The sequence below is a fragment of the Tenrec ecaudatus genome, chromosome 14, assembly GCF_050624435.1.
Source record: "Tenrec ecaudatus isolate mTenEca1 chromosome 14, mTenEca1.hap1, whole genome shotgun sequence".
Taxonomy (NCBI): Eukaryota; Metazoa; Chordata; class Mammalia; order Afrosoricida; family Tenrecidae; genus Tenrec; species Tenrec ecaudatus.
This window is the reverse complement of record NC_134543.1, coordinates 44446290-44460972: the sequence shown is the minus strand read 5'-3', so window position 1 is coordinate 44460972 and position 14683 is coordinate 44446290. Positions and strand designations below refer to the sequence as shown.

Below are 14683 nucleotides of genomic sequence, written 5' to 3'. Positions count from 1 at the left end.
TTGTTACACATCTTCATTTAAGCTGTAATGTTTGGGGCTCTCACTACTCCAAAAGGCCTTTCTTTTCTCCTTCTTTCTTTGTATAACAACTCTGTCCTCTTTCTTCTTCTTTTCACGCAATCATAAAACTGTCGGTTTTGAGTGATGGCTTTTTAGAACTCAACTTCCCAGGAGAAATGAAGTGTATCTGCCCATCTGCATACATGGATTCAGACATGTGGGCTATAGGGTTACCCTTCTGAGTGGGTAATTTAGACTTCGCTCTAGTACACTCCATAATTTACTGAACCTTCAAAACATTAAAACTTTTACGTTCTGTAAAAAGCTCTAGTTTCGGTACTACGAAAAATTTTCATGCCAGTTACTGAAATTTCACATTTCATTTCTACCATGTGGGAGAAACTTGTAAACTATAATATAGTGATTCTTCTTTAAAGTTTAAAGTTAAGGCGAACTGGCAGATGCTATAATGGTAGCTGTAGCACTGAAAAAAAAAACCAATGTACTAATATCTCACTTCCTTGTTCAGAAAATATTGGGAACATTTGTGAATGTTTAATCTTCAAATTTGTTCAAGAAGTGACCAAACCAAGCAACTGAACGGTTCCCAGACCCTGTTGCAGCTACTGTGGGCATGGATAGAAATACTTTGCTTTCATGTAACACTGCAAGAAACTTCCCAATAGTGATTTGTCATTCATTCCGTTTGAGAAATCTTTCCCAACCCCCATATGGACCTAAGTTCAAGAGGAGCAGCCTCAGCACAATACAGCATCCATTCTTTCCTTGTTGCTCCTTCTCTGTCAACCTATTTTATCTGATCACCTCTATATTCCACCATCTGCTTGGTTCTTTGTATCCTCTACTTCCAAAGAAGTCAAATATTATAAAATGTCACTAAACACAAACTCTCTGCAAATGATATTTTCGAAGTTTTCATTAAATTTATAAAATGAACTTTTAAAACGATGACAATTACATATAGTAGCCAACTTCAAACAAGTAAACTAAGTGAGATGTTAAAATCCCTTTCCCATTCTGCAAATGGATAACATTGGAAGAAGTCAGACGTTCTCCTACCTAAACCACCAGGGATTCCTTCAAAACAAAACAAAACAAAAACAAACAAAAAAACCCAGAAAGCAGCTCGGGATTGATTTGCTCTTCTTTGTTTCTAGATTCTGGAAAACATTTAATTTCAGATGAGCAGAGACTTCAGACTAGCCTGTGCTTTACAGCAACTGCAGCCACAGATGGGCAGAACGATTTCACAACCAAGAATGACATCAAGTAAATAATTCATTTCTAATCACTTTTCCTACATTAGGGTTTACTGCTAATGAGCCAGTGGACTTTGCGATTCTTTCCCCAACCCAAAGCACTTGAAGCTTTGAGGACCCAAATGGCTTGGTAAGTTCAATCAATCCAGTCAACAGAAAGGGAAGAAAAGGGAGTTCATAGTCTTAGGGAGGCCATGGGTTTGTGTATGCTTCTGCATGTATGTATGTTTGGGAAAGGGATAATACTGCTTTTTAAATGTTTACTAAATTTTAAAGCCCCTAGAGAAGTCTAGAGCAATTTAAGAGCAGTAAGCCTGAAAGAAAGAAAAGGGAAATATTTCAAGGGACAAATTTATCATTGACGAGTCAGTGACTCATTAAAGACCTATAAAAGGAATACTAATAATTTACACTTTTTATAGCCATCCCTCACTCAAGAACCTTTAGCATTTTACAAGCCTGAACTCATTCATCTTGTCAGAACGCTGGGGAGGTATAATCTGGCAGGGAGGATGTATCCTCGGCCCAAATGAAAGTAATTCAGAGACAGATTGGGGACCAATCTCAGGTCCTTTCCAATTTATCTAAAAAGCCACTTCCCATATAGAGATCAGTCATGAAAATGCTTTGGATTGACTGAGTCCTTATAGAAAGATTTTTCTCCTTAAATTAGACTATCATTCAGACTCAACGCTTTTGAGAAATTCATTAATGTCTTTAAATGAAGAACAAGTAAATATAGCATGAAATGGCATCAGTGCACCAAGACCTGGTCGTTCCTTCATCCTGCCTGGAAATAAGCCATAATCCTAGTGGGAACAAAGGTCACGTGGGAGGGGACATGCAGATTACAGAACCATGAGGTTATTACGACAGCTTAACTGTTCCACAGAGAAGCTATTAAGTGTTCATAAACAGGGTTACCATAAAGGACATATTCGATGACAAGATTTGGCCTTTACTAGGGCCTTACCGTCCTTTCTTTGGCTTATTGAGAAAGAAATACTAGACATTCTCTGAAACGAAGGACTTGGTGTGTCTTTAGGGTAGTGCTTTACAAACCTTAATGGTCATACCAGTGACCTCAGGCGCTTGTGAAAATACAGCTGACTGGGCATCACCCTTAGAGTTTCTGATTCACTAGCTTTAAGTGGGTCTCCAAAATCTGCATTTTAACAAGCACTCCACCCCCACCCCCAAGGAATGATATAGCTGATGGACAGTCTGCACTTTGAGGATAAACACTTATTCTACCTAAGATAGCAACATGAAGAAAGAAGGTTGGATCCGTAGGATTAAGGGGGCTGGGAGTCCAGGAGGTTGAGCAGGTGGCTGCTGACCATAAGATTTAAAGTTTCCAGCCCTCCAAAGGAGAAGGACGAGGCAGTCTGTCCTACAAAGGTTTCAGTCTCAGAAGACCTATGGAGCAATTGTAGTCTGTCCTTATAGTATTGTGATTGGAATAGAATCAACAATAGGAATAAAGTTTAAACCCCAGGTTTGTACCTAGCCAGAATTGACTTTTTCTCTGTACCTTTTTGAAAGAGGACTTTTAGATTTGGTGTCAGGTAGTGGAGAGAATCCTAAGGAGTTTCTGATGAATTTTCTGAGAAGTAAACCGTTTCTAACTCATAATTAGACTTAGGAAACTATCCCTTGTAGTTCAGTGATTTCTCCTGTTGAAAGGGTTATCAGGGAAATGACACTGGGGGAAGAGAATGAAAAAAGAAAAATCTCTGGAAAATCTGTGCATCGTTCACAAAAATTTAGCAAAATCTGTTGTGTCCCAACCAGGGAATCGGAACACAGCAGACAACAAGGCACTCCTGCCTGCTAAATGGCAGATTATTAAGAAGCAAAGATTCCAAGCAAAACAAAACAAAAAAAGCAAAGATTTTCACACACCTTTTCCTTATGCATGACCGCCTTAGGATATTGTTGTGGGTTGTATCACCCAGTTGATTCCAATTCAACTCATAGTGAACTCATGAGTAGAACTGACCCATCGGGTTTCCTAGGCTGAAAGGAATTCAAGCTGCTCAGCTTTCAGCCAGTAGCCAAGTTCATAGCCACCGTGCCACCAGGATGACTCAGTCGGAATGCTGTGCATTTTCAGGACATTTGGAAGCTCTGGAGAGCAGCCACAGAACGGGACAAGGAAAGGAAGATAGGAAGCATAAGAAATGAAATGACATGTGGTGGCTACATTGTAAATAGTGCGTGATTGCTGCCTATCAAGATATAGAAAGGGTTTTTACAATATCCTAGAATATGATTCATAGAACATAACTACATAAACCACAGATTCTTGCTTATGAAAGGGAGATTCAGTCTTGGGAAAGGTTACGAGTGACCAGTTATTCTTTTTCAAAATTGTTTCAGAATGAGATAAGGGAAACATAACTGATCTTACCACTCCAAAGAGAAAGCCTTAGTAATCCCGCTTGGAGGAGCACCTCTCAGCTCTGAAAACTCGACTCTTGCAGAACCCGCCTCTTCCCATCTGGTCTGCATGTTCAAGACTCACCCAAACAGGAAAGACCTGCGTGGTGGGAGCAAACTCACACGGAATCCATGATCCTGTACAAACTAGATAAAACGTGAGAGTGACATGGAGGGGATCCTCTAATTACTTGTTGGCCAAGGAGAAAGTTAGAGTAAACTGCACCCGCAAAACTGCTTTCTCAAGTTTCCATTTTCCGTGTTTCTACTGTTTGCCCACGGCCTACTAGGCTGCTGGAGTTCACTATAGGAAAAGTAAATATTGTCATTTCAAATAAAGAACTGTTTATTATATAACAGAACAGAGGCAGCCTTCTATTTTTGAGACTCTGCTAAGTTAATTGGGGACAGTAGCCAAAGCAGCTGCCCAGGAGCCTGTTTTCCAACAGCTTCAGTCCTTAAAGCCGAACGGGGTTCCTGTTTGTCTACAAAGCGGCAATCACATTGTGCTTTCCATCTAATGCTCCCTGGCTGCTCTTGGGGCTGAGTGAAGGAGGGCACCATTTGCACTGCCCTCCGGCAGCGGCAGCAGCCAGGGCAAACCATAAGTCAAGGCAGATCAAAGCCAAACCTGAGGGCCTGCTACCAGGCCGGGAGTGCAGGCCACCTCTCCTCAAGGAAAGTGGGAACGGTTGCCTTAGGCTTGTTTCCATCTAACTTTGGGGATTCCAAAATTATGGCAAATTCAGGACCAGACTCACTCATCCCTATTAAAAAAAAAAGTTCTCCATGTTGATTTTGATAGGCATTGGTCTGCTGATCATATTTTTATTCTTATGTGTTTGTTAAATAAATGATAGGGGAAAGAAATCTGGACTGAGCGGCGATTTCAAAGAAATGAACACAAAGTGATGTTTAACAAAAGAATGCTATTTCAAGAATAATACTCGGCATTCTGGTTTTCAGGTTCTTCTGACATTTGATCCTCGCATATGTGATGATTCAAAAGGAACGATATTCTCAAATCTATTTGCAAATAAAGAAACCGAGACAATTAGTGACTAAGTGATTGGATAAGTGGCAGACAGAGTTCGGGCTAGCAACCTGAACTTTTCAATCCTTATTGACCAGTTTCATAGTCTCATTTCTATGAAGTCGAACCATGGAGATGTACCACAAGCCTTTCCCTTACTATAAGATAGTCTATTTCATAGATATTTTGCTCGTTAACAATATTCTCTTGTTGATGGATATTTTTGTTTTGTTTGCCAACTTTTTTCCATTATGTGATTCAGTGATTATCTTTGAGTACTTGTGTAACTATTTCCTTAAAATATATTGCTCAAAGAGAAATTGCTGAGCCACAGAGTATGTATATTAAAATTTTAATGTGCCTTACTAAATTTCCTCTTAACAGTTTGCACCATTTTGTTTTCCACTGGCAGCATACAGGAGATGATCTTTTCCCAAGTGCCCACCTATATATTATATTGTGTTTGTAGCTCTGGTTGACAATATAAGGCTAATTTTTAAATTTCCCTTTTTATTAATAGTGATGTTTAGTATTTTCAACGTCTAAAGTAGATTTAATGAGATATCAAAATTATCAAAGCTGACGTGTATCATTTGATTAATTTATATATATGAGTAATTTATCAAAGCTCTAAGAGATTTCAATCACTTGAAAAGTCCTCTCTTCAATCAATATCCAACCATTTTTTCTTGTTTCAGAACTGAATATAAACGGAGCCATATCATTTTGTACTTGCCTCCTTGGTGCAACGAAGTACCTACCTGTGAGCTTCACCCTGTTGGTGCATCGGTGGGTGCTTTTCATCCCTCGCTGTCATCCCTTGGACAAGGTTACAGAGGAGTGCTCCCTCTGGGGTGTTCCTAGTTGTTGACTGTAAGGAAGAGTGTCCCTGTGAACATCCTTCGAGTTTTCTTTTCTTGGACACCGCCTCATTTCTCTCGACTCTCTACCTGGGGAGAATTACTGAGTCATAGAGCGGAGTGGGGTTCGCTTTTGCAGCTATTGCCGATTCGTTCTCTGAAGTTACAGCTCCGCCAACAACTGGGTGACCGGTTCAGTTGTTTCACATCCTTGGTGAATCTTAGAATTGTCAGGTCTTTAAATTTTAACTTGCTTGGGAGCTGTATAGTGGTAACTTCTGGTTTAATTTACATTTCCCTGATGAATAGTTATCCTGATCAATAGATTGGCCATTTGTATATTACCTTTTACATACTTTTTCAAGGGTTTATTCATAAAAAAGTATTTTTTGTAATATTTGATTTGTATTACTACTTTATACATTTTGGACATAAGCCTTTACTAGGTACATAGATGGTGGATGGATGGATAGATTATGAAAATATTGTTCTAAGTTGTTATTTGCTTCTTTACTTTTCCACTGACTTTTTTTTAATAAAGAAAAATTCTTAGTTCAAATGAAATCTATTTTTTTAACTATTACCTTTTGTATCTTGTTTGTGAAAACTTTGCCTAATCCAAGATCATGAAAATATTTCCCCTTTGTTTTCTTCTATAAGATTGGTTTTTAACATTCACATTTATATTTATGCTTCATCTTAAATTAATTTTTGTTTATTATGTAAAATGGGGTATGCTCCCCCATATTAATATCCAATATAGCATCATACTTATTAAGCAAACAGACAAAAACACATGAGCACCTAAAATGGAAAGATTTGTTATTTCACTGTTAGATATGATGTCAACTGTAGCTTTTTCTTTTGAGACAGTTCCCAAAACTTGCTGAGAATCTTTATCCTGAACAATGCTATTTTTTGTCAAATGCTTTCTTTGTATCTATTGAAGTAGTATATACATTCTTTCTCCTTTATTCTCATAATATGGCAAATTGCAGTGACTGATTTGACAATATAGGGCTAATATCAAAATTAGAATGTTTAACCAGCCTTGCAGTCCTCGAATAAACTACACCTGGTGTAATTATTTTTCTTTTTTCTTTTCTTTCACTATATTCTATTGGGAAGACAGACTTGGTTTTCTACTACCATGAAGAGTTAGAATCTCCAAACCCACGAAGGCAGTTCTACTCTCTTCTTAGGGTGCTATCAGTCAGAATAGACTTGGTGGCAGTGAGTTTGGTTAGTCTGGGATAATATTCAAATTGCTCATGTTTTATTTAATGTTTGCATCCATATTCAGAAAGGATTTGGTTTTGATATCAGATTTACATTGACTGTTAAAGTAAGTATGGTATATGTGTCCCCTTTTCTCTACACTCTGTAAGACTTTGAGAAAGACTGACATTTTTCTTATGTAAATATTTAGAAGAATTTACTTTTGAAGGTATAAGATCTGGATTATCTTTGTGGAACTATAATTACTGATTTAATTTAGTGAGCCCAGATTCAATTATCAGTATGTTTTTATTTTTATTTCATATCTTCAGATTACTCCATTTCATCTAAGTTATCACATTTATTTGGCAAAATATCTGTAGAATGTGTAGTAATATTACATGTTCAAACTCTTGATAGGGATCATTTTATGTTTTCTCTCTTTTTTCTTGCTCATTCTTGCTATGCGTAATAGAGTTTACCACTGGAGGTAAATTACTCTACGAATTGAAACAGTGCTTGCAGCAATGGGCTCAAACACACTGACAATTGTGACTGCGGTGCAGGAGCAGGCAGCGCTCCCTTCCTTTGACAGAATCTAACAACAACAACAACGTGTAAAAAACAAGTTTTGGGTTTTCATCATTTTCTCTATCGAGCCTCTCTCTTATTACTTAGTGCACTTACATTTATTATATCCTTCCTTCTACATTATTTGAGTTTAATTTGTCCTTTTCCTAGCTTCATGATATGAAAATTAAAGTATTGATTTCAAACCTTCTTTTCTAATATACTCAGTAAGAGCCATACATTTCCTTCTATTGACGGCTTTAGCTGCATCTCACAAATTTTGATGTTATAGTTTCATTATTCTTAAGCTCAGACTATTTTCTAATTCCCCTTTTTATTTCCTTGTTGGCCCCATTTAGAAGTATGATATGATCCTTAATTTCCATATATTTTGTGATGTTTCTGCTTATCTTTCGGTGTTAATATATATTCTGAGCATATAATTGGTGTGACTTCAGTCCTTTGAAATATCTTGAGACTTGGTCTATGAGCTAGGGAAGTCTATTTTTAGTGAACCTCTCATGTGCATTTGAAAAGAAGGTATACTTTGAAGTTGTTGGGCATAGTTCTATAAATATCAATTAGGTCAAGTTGCTTAACAGTGTTGTTTAAATATATCCTTATTGACTTTTTGGTTTTCTTGTTCCTAATAGGTACTGTGTGTTAAATCACCAATTATACTTGTGGATTTGTCTATGTTTTTCTGTTAGTTGTGTTAATATTTGTCTTATGAATTGTAAATTGTGTTATTATAGCCCTGCAAATTTAGAATCGTTAGACCTTTCTCTTGATTGACACTTTGATTGTTATAAAATGTCTTTCTTTCCATCAAGCAGTACTTCTGCCCAACAGTCCATTTGTCTCATAGCCATGCCCACTTCCATTTGGTTCGTTTATTTGTTTTCATGGTATGTTTTTGGGTAAGCCTTTTACTTTCAAGTCACCTATGTCATCCTTAAGGTGTGTTTCTAATAGATAGCATAAAAGAATGTTTCTTTTAAAAGGTAACAGTATATTATCCACATTCTGAAATCACTGAGTTTAAGCCTACAATTTTTTGTTTGTTTTTTTATTGATTTCATCTTGTCTTCATTACTTTTTCCAATTTCTTTTTTAGTAATTATTTTATCTCCATTTGATTGTTTGTTATTCTTTTTACATTCTTCCTGCAGTCATTACAGAAAATATCCTAAGTATATTGAGGAATACACATAAATTATTGTAAGTATATTCAGGAATATACCTCTTAAATATCCTTACAGGATAATCCTATGTCCTCCTGTTCAGAGATGTCATGCTATATTAACTATTCAGCTCATGCTTTAAGTCCTTCAAGAAAGTCTCAGAGTTTTATTAACACATTGCAAATTTCTCTTAAAATTTATTCCTAGTAGTTTTGTAGCTTTCATTGCTATGATGAACAGCAAATACAAACTTTTTGGTTGTTTTATTTTCTTTCCAATTACTTTTTAGACTACTCCTTAGAAGCACGGATGGCAAGACTTCCCCGAATGTACCTTGGACATGTTCTCAGAAGAGACCAGCCCCTGGAAAAGGACACCTTGCTTGGTCAAGTAGAGGGTCCGTGAAAAAGAGGAAGGCCCTTGACAAGATGGATTGACACAGTGGCTGCAATAATGAGAGTGAATTCAAACAGAACAGCCATTGTGAGGTTGGTGCAGGACCAGGCAGGATTTGGGTCTGTAGTAAATGGGGTCACTAGGAACAACGATAAAATCGAATTACTGCTGAGCCTGTAAGAAAGCTGTTGTCTTTTATCTGGCCTCTTTATTGCTCCTTCATATTTTTGTAGTCATTTCTGTTATTCCTTTCAGTTTTCTAGGTGGACCATCATATAAAGGTTTCATATTTTCAAACATATGTTGAACCATAGGAAATTGCCATTTAACAATGTGGACTAAAAATGACTTTTTTGCCTATAATAGTTAGCTTTTATTATGTTTGATTTATTGTTTATAATATTTCAAATTTATTATGTACTTCCAACTGAAAATGGAAACAACTTTATGTGATGAAGTAAGCTCTTTGAGCTCTAAGGTGCAGAAGTATAAAAAGGTTAAATGCTAAAAAAATGGTGTTTGTTTAAAGTTCAATGTTGAATCGTGAATGCTTTGGGGTTTGTTGGTTTGTTTGCTTGCTTTTGTTAGGTGCTCCCCATAGTGAACCTACGCACACAGAGTGAAGCGCTGCGTGGTCTGACAGCATCCTTGCAATTGTTCCTATGCCTGAGCCCCTTGATGCTGTCACTGCATCAATCCATCTCAAAAATGACATTTTTAATATGGTATCTTTGGCCTGGTGGCATACTGGTCACGTGGAGGGCTGTTAACCACAAGGCCTGCAGTTCCAACCACCCACCCCCTCCAGGGGAGAAACCTGAAGCTTTCTACTCCTAGAAAGACTACCCTGCCCCATAGAGTTCCTATGTGTCACAGTCTACTGGATGGCAGGGAGGTTAATCTTTGTGTTCCTAACATTAATCAAAATGTCTTTACTTCTTTTTCTATGTAGCGAAGTAAAATTGCTAAGTATGGTTTTGTTTTTTTATCCATAATGAAGTATGGGTTGTTCTTGTTCTTGTGGGATGTTGTCAGCTGGGTTCCGACATACTGACCTCATGTGCACAGAAGGAGACACGCTTGGTCCCTCATCACCCTCACCGTTGGTCTCACGTTTGAGTCCATTGTTGCAGCCGCTGTGTCAATCCATTCTATTGACGGCCTCCGTGTTTCTCACTCCCCTCTACTTTACCTAGCATGATGTCCTCCTCCAGGGACTGGTCTTTCCTGAGAACTCCAGAGGAAGTTTAGCCATCCTTGCCTCTAGGGATTATTCTGGCTGTACTTTTTCCAAGACAGATTTCTTTGTTCTTTTGGCGGTTCGTGGGACCTTCAATATTCCCTGTCCACATCGTAGTTCAAATGCATTGGTTCTTCTCCAGTCTTCCTTGTCCCATGTCCAACTTTCACGTGATAGGAGGCAATGGGAAACACTGCCTTGGGTCACGGGCATCTTACTCCCCAAAGTCACATCCTTGTTTTTCAACACGTCAAAGAGGTCTTTTTTTTTAACCAACAGATAAATCAATTAATTAAAATAGTTGATTTAAGCATCTGCAATGGTGACTTCAACCTCTACTCCAGGCTCAATACTGATGGAAGTGATCTGCTTCACGATCTCAGACGGACTGTGCAAGTCAATGAGACGCTTGTGGATCCTCATCTGGAATCGATCCCAAGTCTTAGAACCTTCCCCACAGGGAGTTTTCCTGGTCGTGATTCTCAGTCTTGGTAGGCATCCTAACTGGTCCCTTCACTTTCGGGTTTTTCTCCTTAGCCCCTCTGATCAAGTCAGCACACACTTTCTCCAAGGATTTCACGTTGCGGCTGGTCAGAGTAATTCTAATTCGGTGAATGGCCACCTCTGGTTCCACAGGTGTCTTTCCGGTGTCCTTAAATGCCATGGCGGCAGGGCGCTTCCTGACCGACTTGTTCCTCGGTGGCTAGAGCGAACAGCGGTGAGTCAGGAATGGGCGCTGGGGACGGAGCACTGCAGGACAACGGCTGTGTCTTCCTCAAAGAGCAAAGAGGTCTGTTGTAACAGAACTACCTGATGGAAGGCATCCTCTGATCCCTTGACTGCCGCTTCCCTGAGCATTGATTATGGATCCAAGCAAGATGCAAGCCTTGGCAACTTCATTTGTTTCTCTGATTACCAGGATGTTACCTATTGATTCAGTTGTGAGGATTCTGGTTCTCTTGACCTGGAGCTATAAGCCTTCCTCAAGGCTGCAATTCTTGATCTTTATCAACAAGGCCTTAAAGCCTCACTTTGAGCAAGATTATGTCATCTGCATATTGCAGGTTGTTAGTAATAGGTGTAAACGGGTGGGAGCATGTAAATAAGATGTAGAAGTCACTAACATTAGATAAATGTTCTATTTCTGGGTTCTGAAATTCTTAATCTGGAATGTAAGTTAAATTTCAGTAAATACTTTTCCTGTTCTCTAGAAAGATGAATTTACAGATTTTTTCCTTTTCTCTATTAATAGAGAACATAATTTATGTAGATTCCTTTAAGATTTTTTCAACAATAATTTTAAATGTTTAATATTCAGCTTTATTTTATGTACTTTTTATTATTATAGAAGCCATACATATACATTATTGCAAAACTTAAAGATACAGGAAAGCCAAAATGAGAAAACTAAATGTTGTTTTACCATCACCTAGAAATTAAAACATTAACATAAATAGATCTGTTTGTATTGGCCATCTCTGATTTCTGTATAAAACCTTTTAGATGCTGATATAATGATTTTTAATACATTGTTGGATTCATTTCATTAATATTTTATTTACAACGTATCTATCTATACTCCCTAGTGAAGTTGCTTTATTGCCAATACTATTTTTATAGGCCCTACATTAAAGTCTTATGTCATCTATTTAGGGAAACACACAAACAAGGACACCTTATATCTTACTTATATAATTACAATTTTCCAAACAATTTCAAGGATTTCTAGGCCCTCTTGATGTTTCACCCAGGTATGGTATTAGTTATACTAAGATTGGAAGCTCCCATATATATTTCCTTTGTCTTTCTTTTCCTTGAACATTTGAAAGAAAAAGAAAGAAAGAAAACTGGCTCAAAGAGCTCTGGTCTCATAGTGGTTTTGCAGTAGATAGCTAACTGCTAGGTCAGCAGTTCGAAACCACTAGCCACTCACCGGGAGAAAGATGCTGCTTTCAACTCCTGTGAACAGTTACTATCTCGGAAATACACAGGGACAGTTCTTCCCTGCCCTGTAGGGTTGCTATGAGTCAGAATCGGTTCGATAGCAGTGAGTTTGGCTTTTATTTTGTAAAGTCCATTGGGTCTTATATCACAGCTTAAATTTTTTTTTGTTTTAATCATTTTATTGGGGGCTCTGACAGCTCTATCACAATCTATACATACATCCTTTGTGTCAAGCACTTTTGTAAATATGTTGCCATCATCATTTTCAAAACATTTTCTTTCTACTTGAGTCCTTGGTATCGGCTCCTCGTTTTTTCCCTCCCCCTTTCATCCTCCCTTCTCATGAACCCTTGATAATTTATCATTTTTTTAACCTGTCTTACACCGAGTGCTGTATCCCTTCACCCACTTTTCTGCTGCCCGCCTCCCTGGGAGGCGGTTATATGTCGATTATTGTGATCGGTTCCACCTTTCTCTCAGGACCTTCCCCTTCCCCTCCTGGTATCGCTACTCTCATTATTGGTCCTGAGGGGTTCATCTGTCCTGGATTCCCTGTGTTTGAACCTCTGATCTGAAACAGTTTACATCCTCTGGTCTAGCCGGATTTCTAAGGTAGAATTGGGGTCATGACAGTGGTGGTGGTATGGGGTGGGGGTTGGGGAGGAGGGGGAAGCATTAAAAAACTAGAGGAAAGTTGTATGTGCTACACTGTTATACTATACTATACTGCACCCTGACTGGCTCGTCTGTCCCTGTGTCCCTTCTCTAAGCAGATGTCCAGTTGTCTACAGATGGGCTTAATTGTTAAAGCACTTGCTTTGTGGAAGAGGGCGATCTATGGTGAGAGCTTGACATCCATTCCGAGTCTTGACAATGGACTTCAGTCTCCATTGATCATTCACCAGCGCCGTGGCTATTTGGGAGGCGTCCTGGTGGCATAGTAGTTATTTATGTGTTGGGCTTCGGTCTGTAAAGTCGGCAGTTCGACACCGCCTGTGGCTCGCTCCCGGGAGAAAGACAGGTTCAGAAACTCACAGGGGCAGTTCTTCCCAGCCCTAAAGGTTGGCATGTCATGGGCTCCATGGCAGTTTGTTTGGTTTATGGTATTTTCCCTGCAGGAAAAGTGTGTTTGAAAGCATGTTACTATTCCAAGGGGAGCTCAGCCAGGGCCAGTTTTGTCCCCATGCTTGCTAAAAAATTTGATTGCGCGTGTCTTCAACGATTTACTGTAAAGAGCCATGTGTTAATTCACTTATACTTAAAAGTTGGGGACCTGGTGACGGTGACTAAAGACCACATGGTCATGAGTCATGCTTTACTCACCAGAAGTCTGCATGATCAAAGCTTCAGAACGAATCCTGTAAGCTTTTAATCTGTAGTTATCATGGATCCCCACCATAGTCCTTTCCCCCTTCTTGTAGTCCTGCTTACAACAGTGGTGGATCGATCTGCCACCAGTCATGCTTTTGTGATGGTCTCCTGTCTTTCCCAGTAATTATCGCCATGGCAGTGAATCTTGGGACTCCATTTTGGCATCTGTGTACTGTGGGTTTCCCTCATCCTAGAAGATTGTCTTTGTCTTATCTTTTTCCTGCTCAAGGCTTCCTGAAAGGATCTCTATAAAATACGTTTGAATTTGTGGTCTTTTCCCCCTAGCACAACCTATGGAAATCTACTTATTTATTTTGGAAGTTTTGTTCATTTCTCCAAGCTTCCTATTTCTTCTTTATAAAAATGTTTTATTGTTATTTGGGTGAAAATTTACAAGGCAAATTGGTTTTCCATTCAACAGCCCAATAGACATTTTGATTAGGACATTGAGTGCAATCCCTACAATGTAACAGCACTCTTTAGGAGACAGTTAAAGCACTAGTCTAAGCAAATTTGATTACAGTGCAACGTTATTACTTAAGAACAAAAATGTTTTGAGCAACATTTAGGATGAAATTTTATGCTGAAGTAAAGTCTGCTTTCCTATACCTGTCTATCCATTTACCTGCATAGTCTGGCCCTGAATTCCTGAACGGCCACTAGTGAGGCTTTTGTGGACTTCTCTCCCACGCAGTCTGAGGCAATGGGGCCCAGTGTGACAGCTCCCTTTTACGTGTATCCTTTCAATATCCCACCAGGAAAGGGAGGAAACTGGAACTCTTTACTGCTCTCCGGTCAAAGATTCTCCTCTGTTCCCCACTACAGCTGAGGAGGTGGAGAAGTAGCTTAAAGGTTGCTTTTGTTCTACTTTCCAGCATGTGTGAAAACTCACACATTTGCCAGGAAGAGGATGTGCTTTTCTATCACCAAATTTTGTCTCAAACAAATTTACAAATCTCCTAAAAGCCCAGTTATTGCTTTTTAAAAATTGATTCTATCGTTACTATTGTTTTTGTAGTCATTTTTTTCTTTCAGCGTCTTTTCATTCCATCTGCGTTCTTCAGGGGTCCCTTTTGTTGTTGTTTCGCTCTTTTTCTAGCTTCTCAAGTTGAAATATTGGTCATTTAGTTTCAGTCTTCCTTGTG

General features: G+C 38.7%; 1 pseudogene; it reads right to left on the bottom strand.

Annotated features, from left to right (window-relative positions):
* Positions 1–10521: 10521 nt before the first annotated feature.
* On the bottom strand, positions 10522–10917 carry LOC142425653 (small ribosomal subunit protein uS10-like; annotated as a pseudogene).
* Between the last annotated feature and the right edge of the window lie 3766 nt (positions 10918–14683).